We start from the raw sequence: 13,998 nt of genomic DNA, 5'->3' as shown, positions 1-13,998 counted from the left end.
ACAAATCACAATCAGTCCCTCACTACAATTGATGCAGTTCAAGTGTCACATCCCCACCAAAAACACACGGCCGTGAAATCGCACACAAGAAACATCAAAAGAACTAGCAGCCAAGCAACCAACCTCCCTGCTGCTCGCTAAAACATTCACACTGTCGGCGGCGAGATATGGGAGGGTCGGTCACGAAGCTTTTCTACTGCGACGTAGGCAGCATACCAGAATTCAGCACACCAACTACAGCTTCTCGAAGCACAGTCATCAACAGAAACAGCCGTTCGTTCAATGCCACATCTAAGCAAAATGTCAAACTGTTCTTGCGGATCGGATTCTTCGGACGTTCGCGGCAAATCACCAGCACTGATTTTTCCGTTTTCGAAAGATATTGTCTAAAATTGTTCAAAACCTTAATCAAACTTAATGTTCGTTCGTTGGATATAAATAGCATGCACTTAAGAGTTACGTTACGTTCAAAAAACCGAAGAATCGTGACCGTCTTCGCGAGCGCTTACGGTAAGACTGAAAATGAACACCAACAAACCGATCGGTCGGTGCCCCGTTGAAGCCCTGTTGAGATTGAGTTGAGCACCTGGGGAGAGCACGGTGAGTCGTTTTTCGCCAATGAACAAACGGCTTTGCGCCTGCGGAGAAAAGAAGGCTGCTCCGCGTTGTTTTTTCACGCTCTGAGTATTTTCCTTCGGCTGCGACGCAAAGGTGTTCATTTCGCGATTCTCACCTGATCAATGCGCGTTAGTGGCTGAGCGACAAATAAGCGAGATTGTGGGATAAAATGGGATCTCTGTAGTAGTGTACCAGAAACCAATTTTAAATATGATTCAAATCATTCAAAATTAGCCGTGTCAATATCAGACAATCTAGGGATTGAATTCAATTGGAAAATTGAAATTTATTAGAAGCTTGAAAAAAATATATAAGGTACCGTGGGGTAAGTGGATACAGAAAAATCAATAGTCAACTTCATTGTTATGTACAGCTAACGTTAATAATGTTAATCAAACTTTTTTCTGTGGATGACAAGTGAGGGACTTATATATTTCAAATCACCATTTATTTTGATTTTTTTGATTGTTATGTAATGAGTATGAGGAACTTGAAAATTTGCGCCAAATGATCCACTTGCCCCACCATGGTGGGGTAAGTGGATCACCAATAAAAAAAATCTATTCTCAAAACAAATGTGGTGGAATTATGTATAGTATGAATGACATTACTCTTGTTCTTGTTATTAGTGCTATTTATGTTACATTTTAATACCTTTAAAATTAAAAAGTAACTTTAATTTAGCAGGATATTATGAAAAATATTTAAACATTAGTTTTTACTAATTCGAACAAAAAAAAATTGTAACTAGAGTAATTTGGAGAAAAATCATCCATTTAATACTCATAAGTTGTACAGAAGTATTGTAGGATTATTCCTAACGATGTTTTTGAATAACATTCATAATTTAAAAGTATAAGTTACATCTACTTTTGATTACCATACTGAAATCTTTTTATTCTATTTATTAATTTAGATGTTCCATCTGTCTAGAACAATTAATATGGTCAAATAAGGTTCCTTAATATGCTTTCAATTGAAAAAATTGTATACTTTGCCTTTTTTGCAATTAAACAAAAGATACACCACAAAAAGTTTTGTTTGAATTTTGCAATATTCATTCTTTTATTTTTTTTTATATCAGAAAGATTGATATACCTTTTAGCTTAGCTTAGCTTAGCTTAGACTGACTACACATATCAATGGTTGCTATTCCGTGATTGACCGAAGTCAGTGAAAATGCACAAAGAATCAACTAGAAGTTCGGCTGGGATTGGCCATAATCTTCTTCAGTGTGCATAATTCAGTGCCTCTATTTATACAGGGTCAATAACGGCGCCGGCCACGTCCTTGCAGTCAGGTGGGATTGGGGGAAGGAATGTTAGTGTGTAACCTTTGCTTTTTGGAGACCGTGTTTGCCTCTGCATCTCCACAAAGGCTACTGGGAGGGATGTTTGTTAATGGGGAGGATCGTTGGGTCATAGGATTCACTTTGATAAGCGATTAGACCATGATAAACAATGATTTGTGAGATATATACATACTTATACGTAAATATAATATTTTCATTTGATATGAACAATTTCTATGTAGAGGAAAATAATGCCGACACTTGAGGTGACGAACCATTCAAAGTTTGTTGAACAAATACCTAAATGTAACATTCCTACAGCTGTCAGGACGAAAGCATGTGTTATTATATTTTACTCATTTGAAAAGAAACAAAAAACTCGATTGGTTGGGACATCATAGAACACTCTTATTATTATGCCGACACTTACAGTGGCGAACCATCCAAAGTTTGTTGAATAAAGTGAACCTTTCGCAAGTCTACACTTGTAGTGTCGAACCATTCAAAGTTTTTTTTAATTACAAAAATAAAGGTATATAAAAGGTGTTCTGAAAAAAAAAATGTTAAACATAAATAAATCATGAATCAGAGTTTGTGTCGACACTCACAGTGACGAACCATCCATAGTTTGTTGATAAATCATATATTTTATAGATTAGAAATAGTAGCATGAAACGAGCTCACCAATTGATCCGTTATCCTTGACTGAGCAGCCACAATCCACTTTCGGCTTCACTCGTTTGCTCGGCTATAAAAAAGCACTCAGGAAAAAAAATAAGCGCGCGACCCAAAAAGAATAAAAAAAAACTGTTCGGGCTTTCTTGACGCACTGCCCAGGAGCAAGCGTCAAGGTCGAAGGATCAAACAGAACTAACCGATCGCGGCACTTTTTCAGTTACTCCAACCGAACTCACCGATCACGCCACTTTTTCACTTACGAGACCGACGCGCGACATGTTTGATCCTGCCCTCGTCGCTTGCCCCGGGAAAAGCAAGTGTCAAGGTCGAAAGATCAAACAGAACTAACCGATCGCGGCACTTTTTCACTTACGAGACCGACGCGCGACATGTTTGATCCTGCCCTCGTCGCTCGCCCCGGCAAAAGCAAGTGTCAAGGTCGAAAGATCAAACAGAACTCCAGAAAGATTGATATACCTTTTAGGTGGATTAATTCAAATTTTCTATGGCCACTTTGACAAATTTAAGCTAGGAATGGACAAAGTTAAAGAAAACAACATTTGCGGATATTGAAACTTATTTAATTTCTTGTAAGTAGTCTGCCAACAAATGATAATAATACTTGATCCACTTACCCCACCCCATGAAGAAGTAGGGGTAAGTGTACCATGTCCAATATATCTGTATTTATTTATAAAAATCACATATTTTTCATCGATATTAATTAAATTAGAACTGAAATGCTCACCATGTGTTGAAAAAACTAATAGTATTCGATTTTAGACTGAGATACAATGGATTTTTGATTGGTAGAAAACAAATTTGAAAATAATTGATTTTTGCTGCTAACAAGTTTGCTTGTGTTAGTGTATGTGTAGTAGCAGTTTTGCAATAGTATTAGTGTGGACGTAAGAATATAACCTAAAACGAAGCAATGGTGCGAAAACATTCAACATGTTCAAGTATTTATGCTTAATATGGACAAATGATCCACTTACCCCACTGTACCTTATATAAAATACAAAAAACACATGAAATTGAAAAATGTATGTTTATACACTTCAGATATTTTTATGATCTTAACCCATAGACTGACTGCAAATATTCATGATTGCTACTCCGTGTATACAATCCAAATCATATTAATGAGCTGTATTGATCATATGTACTGTTTTGTTCAGAAAAATCACAGTGAAGGCTAATATTAATATAAACTCCCAACTTTGACAGTGTCGGAACTTTGTTCTCCTAATGGTGAAAAAGATAGCCACAAATCTCCATAATTTAGTTATTTAAAATTCCCGCTGAATTCTGCGTAAATTGTAAACCCCTTTTAACAGTAGTTTAAATTTATTTATTATTTGCTGCATTTGATTGATTGATTTATTTAAAAAATATTCTAAATATAAGTAGATGAAAAAAAACGAATTTAGTGCATTTAATTCCACTAGAGTTTGTATCCTTTGACAGATACGCGTATTTCGACCTCAACTGTAAGGCCGTCTTCAGTGTCGTGTACTAGACTCGACTTGAAGAAAACCATCGTATGCACACATTATATATTAACACTAGGTATAAACGTATTTCCCTACCCATTATTATTTTTTAACTTAAAATTTATGAGCTTTAGGTACATTCCATCCCTCTTTTGTTGAAACTTTAAATGCTGAAAGGGGAACGATTAGTAGGTACCAAGTTGAATAGCCATGTATTGCCGTTGCCGTTGTCTCTGTTGAGTAGCGTCGTAGGTACCTGTTTGCAAATTTCCAGACCCTCCGCCACATCCAGTTTCCAAGGAGAAGAAACATTTCTCAAAATTTTGATATCGGCCGTCGTAATTGTATGTCCTTCTGAAAAGATATGTTCTGCCACCTTAGATTTGAAATCGTATGTCATCCCCTTGTCTATCGTCTTCTGAGCTTTTCCTATTTCCGCTAAGTGTTCCTTGAATCTAACCTCGAGAGACCGCTTTGTTTGACCAACGTAGACCTTGCTGCAGTGGGAACAGCTGATTTTGTAAACACCAGCCTTGTTTAGTGTGTTTACCGGATCCTTGGTAGAGCCTAACGAAGTTCTAAGTTGGTTGTCTCTGCTGGAAAATACCAAATCGATTCCGAAATTCCTTAGCTTTGGGCGGAGCTGTTTGCTGATGTGTACGTCGTATGGGATGGAGACTCTCTTCATGGGTTCGGTGATAGGGGTTAGTGTCGTCAAAGCATTCCGAATTCGCTGTCTTTCCTTTTTGTCGATGATAGCTTTTATCGTCCTTTCCTTGTATCCGTTGATCCTTGCCGTCTCGTAGATATATTCCAGTTTCTTGGTCTTTCCGTGTTCGCTGAGGGGTAGAGTCTGCATCCTGTGGATCATGTGGTGAAACGCTGCCATCTTATGCTGGAACGAATGATTCGATGTGTAAGGGATAACTCGCTGGGTGTTTGTAGGCTTCCTGTAGATTTCGAAATTGTAAGTTGAACTTTCTTCCCTGGTGACAAGTAGATCCAAAAATGATAGTTTTCCATCCTTCTCCTCCTCGTGGGTGAACTTGATGTCCTTGTGTACGCTGTTGATTGTATCCAAAATTTTAGCCAGATCGTTCCGCTTGATAACGCTGAAAATGTCGTCGACATATCTCCACCATTTATCCGGTAACTCCTTGTTTCTTTAAATTTTCCTCAAAATTCGCCATGAATAGTTCGCACAAAAACGGGGAGAGAGGGTTTCCCAGGGGGGCTCCTTTCGTCTGTTTGTAGAAATTTCCTCGAAATTGAAAGTAGTTTTCGTCCATGCACAATCTTGTTCCCACTGCAGCAAGGTCTACGTTGGTCAAACAAAGCGGTCTCTCGAGGTTAGATTCAAGGAACACTTAGCGGAAATAGGAAAAGCTCAGAAGACGATAGACAAGGGGATGACATACGATTTCAAATCTAAGGTGGCAGAACATATCTTTTCAGAAGGACATACAATTACGACGGCCGATATCAAAATTTTGAGAAATGTTTCTTCTCCTTGGAAACTGGATGTGGCGGAGAGTCTGGAAATTTGCAAACAGGTACCTACGACGCTACTCAACAGAGACAACGGCAACGGCAATACATGGCTATTCATCTTGGTACCTACTAATCGTTCCCGTGATGTACCTTTCAGCATTTAAAGTTTCAACAAAAGAGGGATGGAATGTACCTAAAGCTCATAAATTTTAAGTTAAAAAATAATAATGGGTAGAGAAATACGTTTATACCTAGTGTTATTATATAATGTGTGCATACGATGGTTTTCTTCAAGTCGAGTCTAGTACACGACACTGAAAGACAGTTGAGGTCGAAATACGCGTATCTGTCAAAGGATACAAACTCTAGTGGAATTAAATGGTATAGTACTAAATTCGGTTTTTTCATCTACTTATAGGTATTCTACTAAACAGCTCGAAGATTTATTATGCTAAATATATTTTTTTATCATTTTTTAGTTTTGAGACAAAAATGACAAGGTACAAATGATTTATTGATTGCATAAACAAATGTAGAGTAACTGTTCCAATAGTATTTCGTACATTTTTTGTAAATGAAATTTAGAGTGTATTCCAGTTTATACCGAGAAAACTACATGTCAACGCTTTGAAATTTGGTTCATAGACAAACAGGTTCAAAAACTAGGATTTCTTGAAGTTTTTGAATCGAAATAAATTTTGAGTGTAAACTAGAATTTTAATTTCTAATTAAAAATGTTTTCTAAACTACTACAATGAAATTATTGTTAAAAAAATTACATGTCAGTGCCTTGAATTTTGGTTCAAAGATAAACAGTTAAGAAAACCGGTATTTCCTAATTCATTTCAGTAACACAGCGCAACAAAAATGACATTTTTGCGTGTCTCAAGAATCAAATTATGTGTCTCTAGTAGATTTGGGGTTGCTGAATCTGATGCCGTTTTTAGAAATTTTCCAGCACGTCACAATTTTTAGCTACAGGTCGTCAAAGTTGTATAAAACATTGGTTTCGTTGATGTTTACCTTAAATTTGAAGTATATTAAGTTTATATTTTGGTTGAAATTTCACGATTGAATTTAGATTAAACCGATTTTTTCAACATGCTTGTAGTCTCCATACAAAATTCTTTGTTACTCTTATATGGCAAAATACAATACTTTTCTAAACCATCAAAAAATAACTTTTCCGCATGAAAAGTATTATGAACTTTGATCATAAATATTGTTATACACATTAAGTTTGAATTCTGTGGCAAATTAAGCAAATAAATTTCCTTACAAGCTGGAAAACTTGCATGCAAGTTGGCTGAAATAGTCAATTTTTACATTTTCAACACCTAATATCTCAAAAACTAGACGTGCTATGATAATTATGTAAACGGCAATGGATTCAGCAACCCTTAATTGAGTAAATAGAGGTATTTTGATGCTGGAGACAAAAACGTGTTCCGCAGTGTAATTTATAATTTAGATTTTTTACTAGAACCTTCCTTTCAAGAGATAAAACTGACCTAGATGAGTAATAAGTTAACTAGATCGAATTCAAAGGGATCAACGTAAGGTGCAAGTTATTCCAAAATACTTTGACATGCGAAATCCGCGTTCTACAAAAATCTGCCTCGTTAGGGATGCTCAACATTTTTTTTTGCTTCGCATGCATCATTTATCTAGTAATCTACGATCATTTGGGTTTGAAAAACATTGATTTATAACATTTGCTATAAAATTTGATACTATTCTCATGTCACTTTGATGTGCGAAAAAAAAAATGTATTGGTTTGACTGCTCTATGGGAAATTTAAACAACCCTAGGAACAATTATTTCCTATAGGTATGGAATATGGACATGAGAAACGTGAAAGAATTTTGAAAATCGGAACGGTTTTTGAGATATGGCTGATTGAAATTTAAGGTACAACTGATATTTGATCACGGGACTGCTTAACACTAGGAGTTTCTAAAGAAAATTTTCTAAGAAATTAAGGAATATCGATAGAGTACTGAAAAAAATATGCTCTTCTTAACATTTTTTAATGTATTTTCCAGATTTTTTTTCTTTAAATAATTTTACCAAAACTTCACCAAACATCAATTATTCAATCAAGCATTTCATGTTGATTGCCTCCTGGAATTGTTTCAAAAACCACAGCAAAGATTTTGTTTCAGTAGTTTGCGCAAAATTTGCTACTCGATTTTAGGAATTTTTCCTGCGATTTCATCAGATATGATTCTATAAATTGTTTCAAGATCTTTTTCACGAGTCGAGTTCAACTATGAATTATTGAAAGCATACTTCTATTAATTAATCCAGGAATGTCAAAACTAAGTACAGAAAATTGTCCATGAATACCTTTGAAGATCCTTTGAAAACATATAGAAACTTCTGAAGCAAATATATTTTTTGGATTCCACAAGATGTCACTCCAAAAATTACTTCCTGACGAAAATCCAGGCTACGTGGGTGAATTTTTGCCAGCAAATATAGTTTTACCTTTGAAATACGACATTTTCGTCAAAATGCTAAAGGTTTTCGAAAATATTTTGAAGGTAGATGAGAGTTTTCTTTTTAGAGGGCCCAAAATCCATCCGCACCGGGTCTCCAAAACTCTGATTACGACATTGCCAACGTCCAGACTATTTCACGAAGAAGAGTAGACTGCTGCACAACTAGTTACACACAAAAATACAGTCAACTCTCCATAACTCGATGTTGAAGGGACCATCGAGTAAGAGAGGTATCGAGTTATGGAACACAAAATCAATGCAAATGCGATTCAAGGGACCATCGAGGTAGCCAAACAAACTTTTACTATGGTTCTCTAACTCGATATCGAGATACGAGAAATTGAGTAAGAGAGAGTTAACTCTAATTATAATATATCGTAATTACTGTAGTTCTTGTCCTCAAAAATCCACAAAATAAACTTAAATCATTGTAATAACATGTGATTCACGTGATCGGTCGATCTACGTTGTAAAGTTTATTTTATTACAATTTTCCTGGTGTAATTTTACTCAATATTCACAACGTGAAAAATGTGGCGTTTGTTATTTGTTTTGAAAAATGATCCCAGGTACAAACAATTCACCAAAATATATAAATAATTGACTATTTTTTCATTTTAGATGACTAAAACTTTTTTTTTAAAGATACTATTTCGACTTTGAAATAATTAAACAAAAATATTAAGAGATAATTTACAAAATATTAGCTTAGCTTAGACTGACTACGCATATCAATGGTTGCTATTCCGTGATTGACCGGAGTCAGTGAAAATGCACAAAGAATCAACTAGAAGTTCGGCTGGGATTGGCCATAATCTTCTTCAGTGTGCATAATTCAGTGCCTCTATTTATACAGGGTCAATAACGGCGCCGGCCACGTCCTTGCAGTCAGGTGGGATTGGAGGAAGGAATGTTAGTGTGTAACCTTTGCTATTTGGAGACCGTGTTTTCCTCTGCATCTCCACAAAGGTTACTGGGAGGGAAGTTTGTTAATGGGGAGGATCGTTGGGTCACAGGATTCACTTTGATAAGCGATTAGACCATGATAAATGATTTGACTCGAGCAAAGGATCAAACACTATAACGTGCTTTGCGATCCGCGTCACTAATTTATCATGCCACGCGAGTGACGCGCAACACGATTGATCCTGCTCACATCACCCGCCCCCGCAGGAGCAAGTGATCAAACACTACTCTTAAGAGATAATTTTCAAAATATAAAAAAAAAAAAAAACATTTGTGATTACTTGCAAACTGTCTAAGATTTCTTCCAAGAATTTATTGTTAGATGATTCGTGAATTCTATCTGGATTTTTTCTAAGATTCAGGAAACCTTAAAAACTTTTCACTTTTCAAGAAAAATCCAAGTTACCAAGAAACTTTTCCATTGATTTCCCTGTGACTTTCTCCGCTCTTTCTCAGAGCATCTTCAAGAATTCAAAATTCCTTCAGAACATCCTCCATTATTTTTTCTAATTTCTCAAAAAGTCTTCAAAAATGGTAATGGCAATTTCGACTGGATCTTGAAAACGACTTTCGAATGGCTTTCTCAGTCTGGTAGTCGAAACACGATGTTTTTTACATTTCCGACGTTTCCGCAGCCCCTTGAAAAAGGCCAAAACTCATCGGCCGAACAAAGGAACTACTGTCGGGAATGTAGAGAACATCGTTTTTTGACTACCAGAAATCGCAAAAAAATGTCTCATGTTATAAAAAAATTGAAAAAATCCGTAAGGAATTTCTAAAGAAAATACAAGAGCAATCTCTGATGAAAAAAAACTTCTGGTTTCTTGATTAAATTCTTTCTAGGATTTGCTTAATAAATTAAAGACTACTGCAACAAAAAAATCAAATCTCTGAATAATGGCCCACAAGACTTTTTCGAGACATTCCTTAAAGAAATTCGGACAGTATCTTTGAAGAAATTTATGTATGAATCATCGGAGCAAAAACTGTAATAATTGACGTAGTATTAACTGGTGTGGGATCTTCAATAAAGTTGTGAAGAATCCGTGGAGATTTGTATTTTTTTTGAATAATTATTCCAGAAATGTTTGATCCGCAGCAATAAAATTTTGCTGAAATGCTGGAAAAATGCCGATTTTTTTAATCATTCCTGAATGTAATCGTAGACGTATTTTTCAAATAATCCTCATGAAAATGCGTGGAATAAATGAAAAAATCAACGTATGAATTATTGTAGGGTTTATTGAAAAAAAAAACCTTTGTGGAAGAATACCTGTAGGATCTGTGGGAAATCTCCTGAAGAAATCGGTAAAAGATCAATAAAAAACCAGTATAAAAACATCTGGAGGAAATCCTAGGACTATCACTAGAATCTCTGTGATATACTTGTATTACTGGTCGTAGCGTTGGAAGTGCTCTAGGATTCTCTGGACCAAATTCCTCAAACAATCCTTTGAGTAATCACTAGTAGCATCTCTAGAAAATTTCCAGAAAGTATTCCAGAAGGAAACTCTGGAGTAATCGCCAGAGCTCCTGAAGCATTCCTAGGTATATGAGAAAAGCAGCACGCTGATGCTGTGTACGACGAGCGAGGTTTTCTCACTTGTGTTGTATGAGATACAGCAGCGTGACTACTGAAGTGTTAATACCAAAATGTGATTAGTTAATAGCAGTATGTCAATGTCAATATGTTGCCCTTTCTATGTCGCGCCTTATAACATATAAAAAAAGAAAGCGATGCTATAAAAACGGAACAGCATTCAAAAGTTGTGGAATAGTCGCGTAAGAGTCTCTCAGGGTGTCGACTCAATTTTGAAAATAAAATTCCCTGACTTTCCCTGACCTTCCAGTCATTTTCCAGAAAAGTTCCAGACCACCGAGTTGGTTAATTTGAACCGAAATACGATTTCTACAAGATACATATTCGACGATTTTTATGATGTTTATGTTATAGGTCGTATGAATAAACTGATCAAAAGATTTTACTTTATTGGGATATATGTACTTGCCAGATGACATTCTTGACCGTTTATTCAAGTTGATGTGATAAAACTGGACAATTGAGAATCTATTTACTTTTCAAACTTGAAGATCCGTATGAACAAAGATGTTCTCAGCTAGTGAACTACCTCAGACCTAATTTAAAATTTTAGGCATGAATGAAAATTTTGGACTTTATACCATACTTTTTTAGTGGAAGAAAGCTATCCTAAAATTTGGCTTTTTCTTTTTCTAGGCAAAATTCTAGCCATTGCCATAGAACTTTCTTGGAGAATTGCTTCAAGGAATTCCACATTGATTGCCCAGAAATTCTTCTTGAAAGTCTTAAGATATTTTTCCAGATATTCCTTCAATACTTCTCACTGAACTCTTGAAAGATTTCCTCCAGAAGCTCCTCATCCCCAAGATTCTCTAAAAATTGTTAGAGAATTTCTTTCAGTCTTAAATATTTCTAAAAATAGCATTTGGAATTCCTAGAATTATTTCAGGAATACTTATAAAAATATGTTTCAAGATGACACAGATTTTTTTCAAATTGTTTTCATTTTTTTTTTCTTAGAATGTCTTTGATAATTTTTCACGATGATTCGTTACAGGTATTTTTTTTAGGTAATATTTTAGGATTACGATATGAATTACCCTTAGCTTTTCTCCCCGAAAAAAATATCTAAATATTCTTAACGGAATGCATTCAGGGCTTGAACAATGCGCTGATTAGAAGGTTTCTAATGTTTCTCTTGAAATTGTCGTACCTTCAGCAATGCTCCGAGGAACTCTTCTAAGAATTCATCTACGAGTATCTCTAAGTAATATCACAAATTGTCAATAGATTATCAAGATTATTTCAAATGATATTCCTGAAATTTCTGCTTTTCAATGATTTTCTGGACAACTAAAAATAATCGAGGAACTTTGAGAATCATCCTCAGAATATCTGAAGAATTTTCTGGGTCCTGGTTCCGTAGTCGAGTGGTTAGAGTCCACGGCTACAAAGCAAAACCATGCTGAAGGTGTATTGATTTAGCATGATCAATTACTTTGCAGACTATAAACTCGTTTGATGTTGTAGTAAGGTACCGCGGGGTAAGTGGGTAAATGGGGTAAGTGAAAACAATTGATATATTTTACTGAATATGTGAATTAACGTTTTAAACTCATGCGTAAACCTTTGAGGCCATTGAGAACATTACGATAGGTAAGAGATTTCTGAGATTTTTCAGCCCTTATTGCATAATAGAGCGAAAAATTGTTAACCTGTCAACTGTTACTCCGTAACAAGTTGGCGGCGTACAATCTTATTTTAATATTTTCAGTGGAAATAATTTCCTGTACCACTTCTTAGTTGTCCTCTGTGACAGTTTCAAACTGCAAAAAAGAAAGTTTTCGAATTAATTTGACGTAGACCTAAAAATAACTAAATTTAAACAACGTCAATTTTCTTATTAGGTGGGGCAAGTGAAAAGTTTATCATTAGAGATTGAATTTGTGTTTTCTCTTTAAGTAGCCATAAGTAAACATGGTTCGAAATTATCATAGAAAAACATAACGTGCTGATAATTCAAGAGACACTATACTGAAGCGTTAAAAGCTATTAGAAATCATGGAACTACTCTAAAAGATGTTGCCAAACATTACAATATTAATATGTCTACTTCGGGCAGCCAATTGAAAGGAAGACGTTGACTGAAATGTTGCAATATTAGAGAACACACGGAAATCTCGTGGAATGTCTATGTAAAGCTAGTTCAAAACATAAAAATGGGATACAGGTCTATCCACATAAAAAAGATTCTAAATACGTTATTGAAGGATTCCGTTTGATTTCTCCCGAAGAGTTATCCGACGTTATATCCGACTTTCTCAAAAACAAATAACGAGCGGTGGAAATTCTACAGAGCAGAAATGCAATTGCTGTCCTATAATGTAAGAACTAACATTGGAAATGTTGCAGTTATAATGTCGTCGAATCATTTCAACTAACTCATAACTGAAGAGAAGAAAATTCAAGTGAAAAGAATAACATTTTCTTTGTTTACATGTTACTTATGTTATTGTTCATTGGGAAGTCTTAACAAATGTTAAAGCTAATAGAAATCGTGAATATAACTGTTTGTTTTTGAATTTATTGTTCAAAACGGTAAACTTTTCACTTGCCCCACTTTTGGGGCAAGTGAAAAGTAAGGAAACATTTTTCAAAAACATTTTCTGTATTTTTTTTCTTCAATTTTTCATAAAAATCAATTTCAGCACGCTGCTTATATTTGGTGGGAGTCAAGCTAAAAAATATACACGACCTCATTTGTTTCAATTTACAGTCTCTAGAATTTGAAGAATCTCAACTATGCGAATTCCATTACCCACTTGCCCCACGGTACCTTACTGATATTTTTTCCCTGACCTCAAGTGAAATTCCCTGATTTTCCCTGACTTTCCAGGTCAAAAATAAATTCCCTGACATTCCCTGACTTTCCAGGTTTTTCCAGGTAGTCGACACCCTGGTCTCTGAAGATTTCTCTTGAGCCTTTAAAATTTTGCACCAGGATTAACTGCAAGCAGATTAAGTGGGTTTAGAGACCATTTTGATTGAAATAGAGATTTTGAAGATCTTACAAAAAAAAAAAAACAGAGACTTGCATTGAAATAGTGACCAAGATTCTAAAAATAGACCTGTTTACCTGGGAATTGTACTCTTTACAGGTACGAAACCTGTTGTAATTTTAGCTTTTTTCCTACTGGAGTACTTATCCTTTAATTTTATAAAAAAGGTAAAAAAACATTTTTGTAAAATAAATTTGGAATGTCCTCAACCATATTTCATATGCTCATGAACGTCAACCAACTGGAACTGGGAACTGTACCTGTCTTTACAAACTTGTAAATTCTCAGTTCTTCTTCATTGTCTAAACATGTTATATGATGATTAATATAAATTACTAAACTGAGCAAAATACT

The 13,998-nt window shown here is 35.2% G+C and overlaps 1 protein-coding gene across 8 annotated transcripts in view; it reads right to left on the bottom strand.

The window, feature by feature from the left end:
• Positions 1 to 13,998, bottom strand: part of LOC5568929 — a 440,477-nt gene that overhangs the window by 180,492 nt on the left and 245,987 nt on the right. For 2 of the 8 annotated variants that reach the window (XM_021847491.1, XM_021847496.1), the window contains exon 1: positions 217 to 532. The exons of 5 other annotated variants lie outside the window; for them this stretch is intronic. The gene's annotated coding sequence lies outside the window, so the exon portion shown is untranslated. One more of the 8 variants, XM_021847492.1, reaches the window with a different exon arrangement.

This window comes from Aedes aegypti, chromosome 2 (assembly GCF_002204515.2).
Source record: "Aedes aegypti strain LVP_AGWG chromosome 2, AaegL5.0 Primary Assembly, whole genome shotgun sequence".
NCBI lineage: Eukaryota > Metazoa > Arthropoda > Insecta > Diptera > Culicidae > Aedes > Aedes aegypti.
Note: the sequence above shows the minus strand (reverse complement) of the source record. Positions and strands in the feature narration are given on the sequence as shown.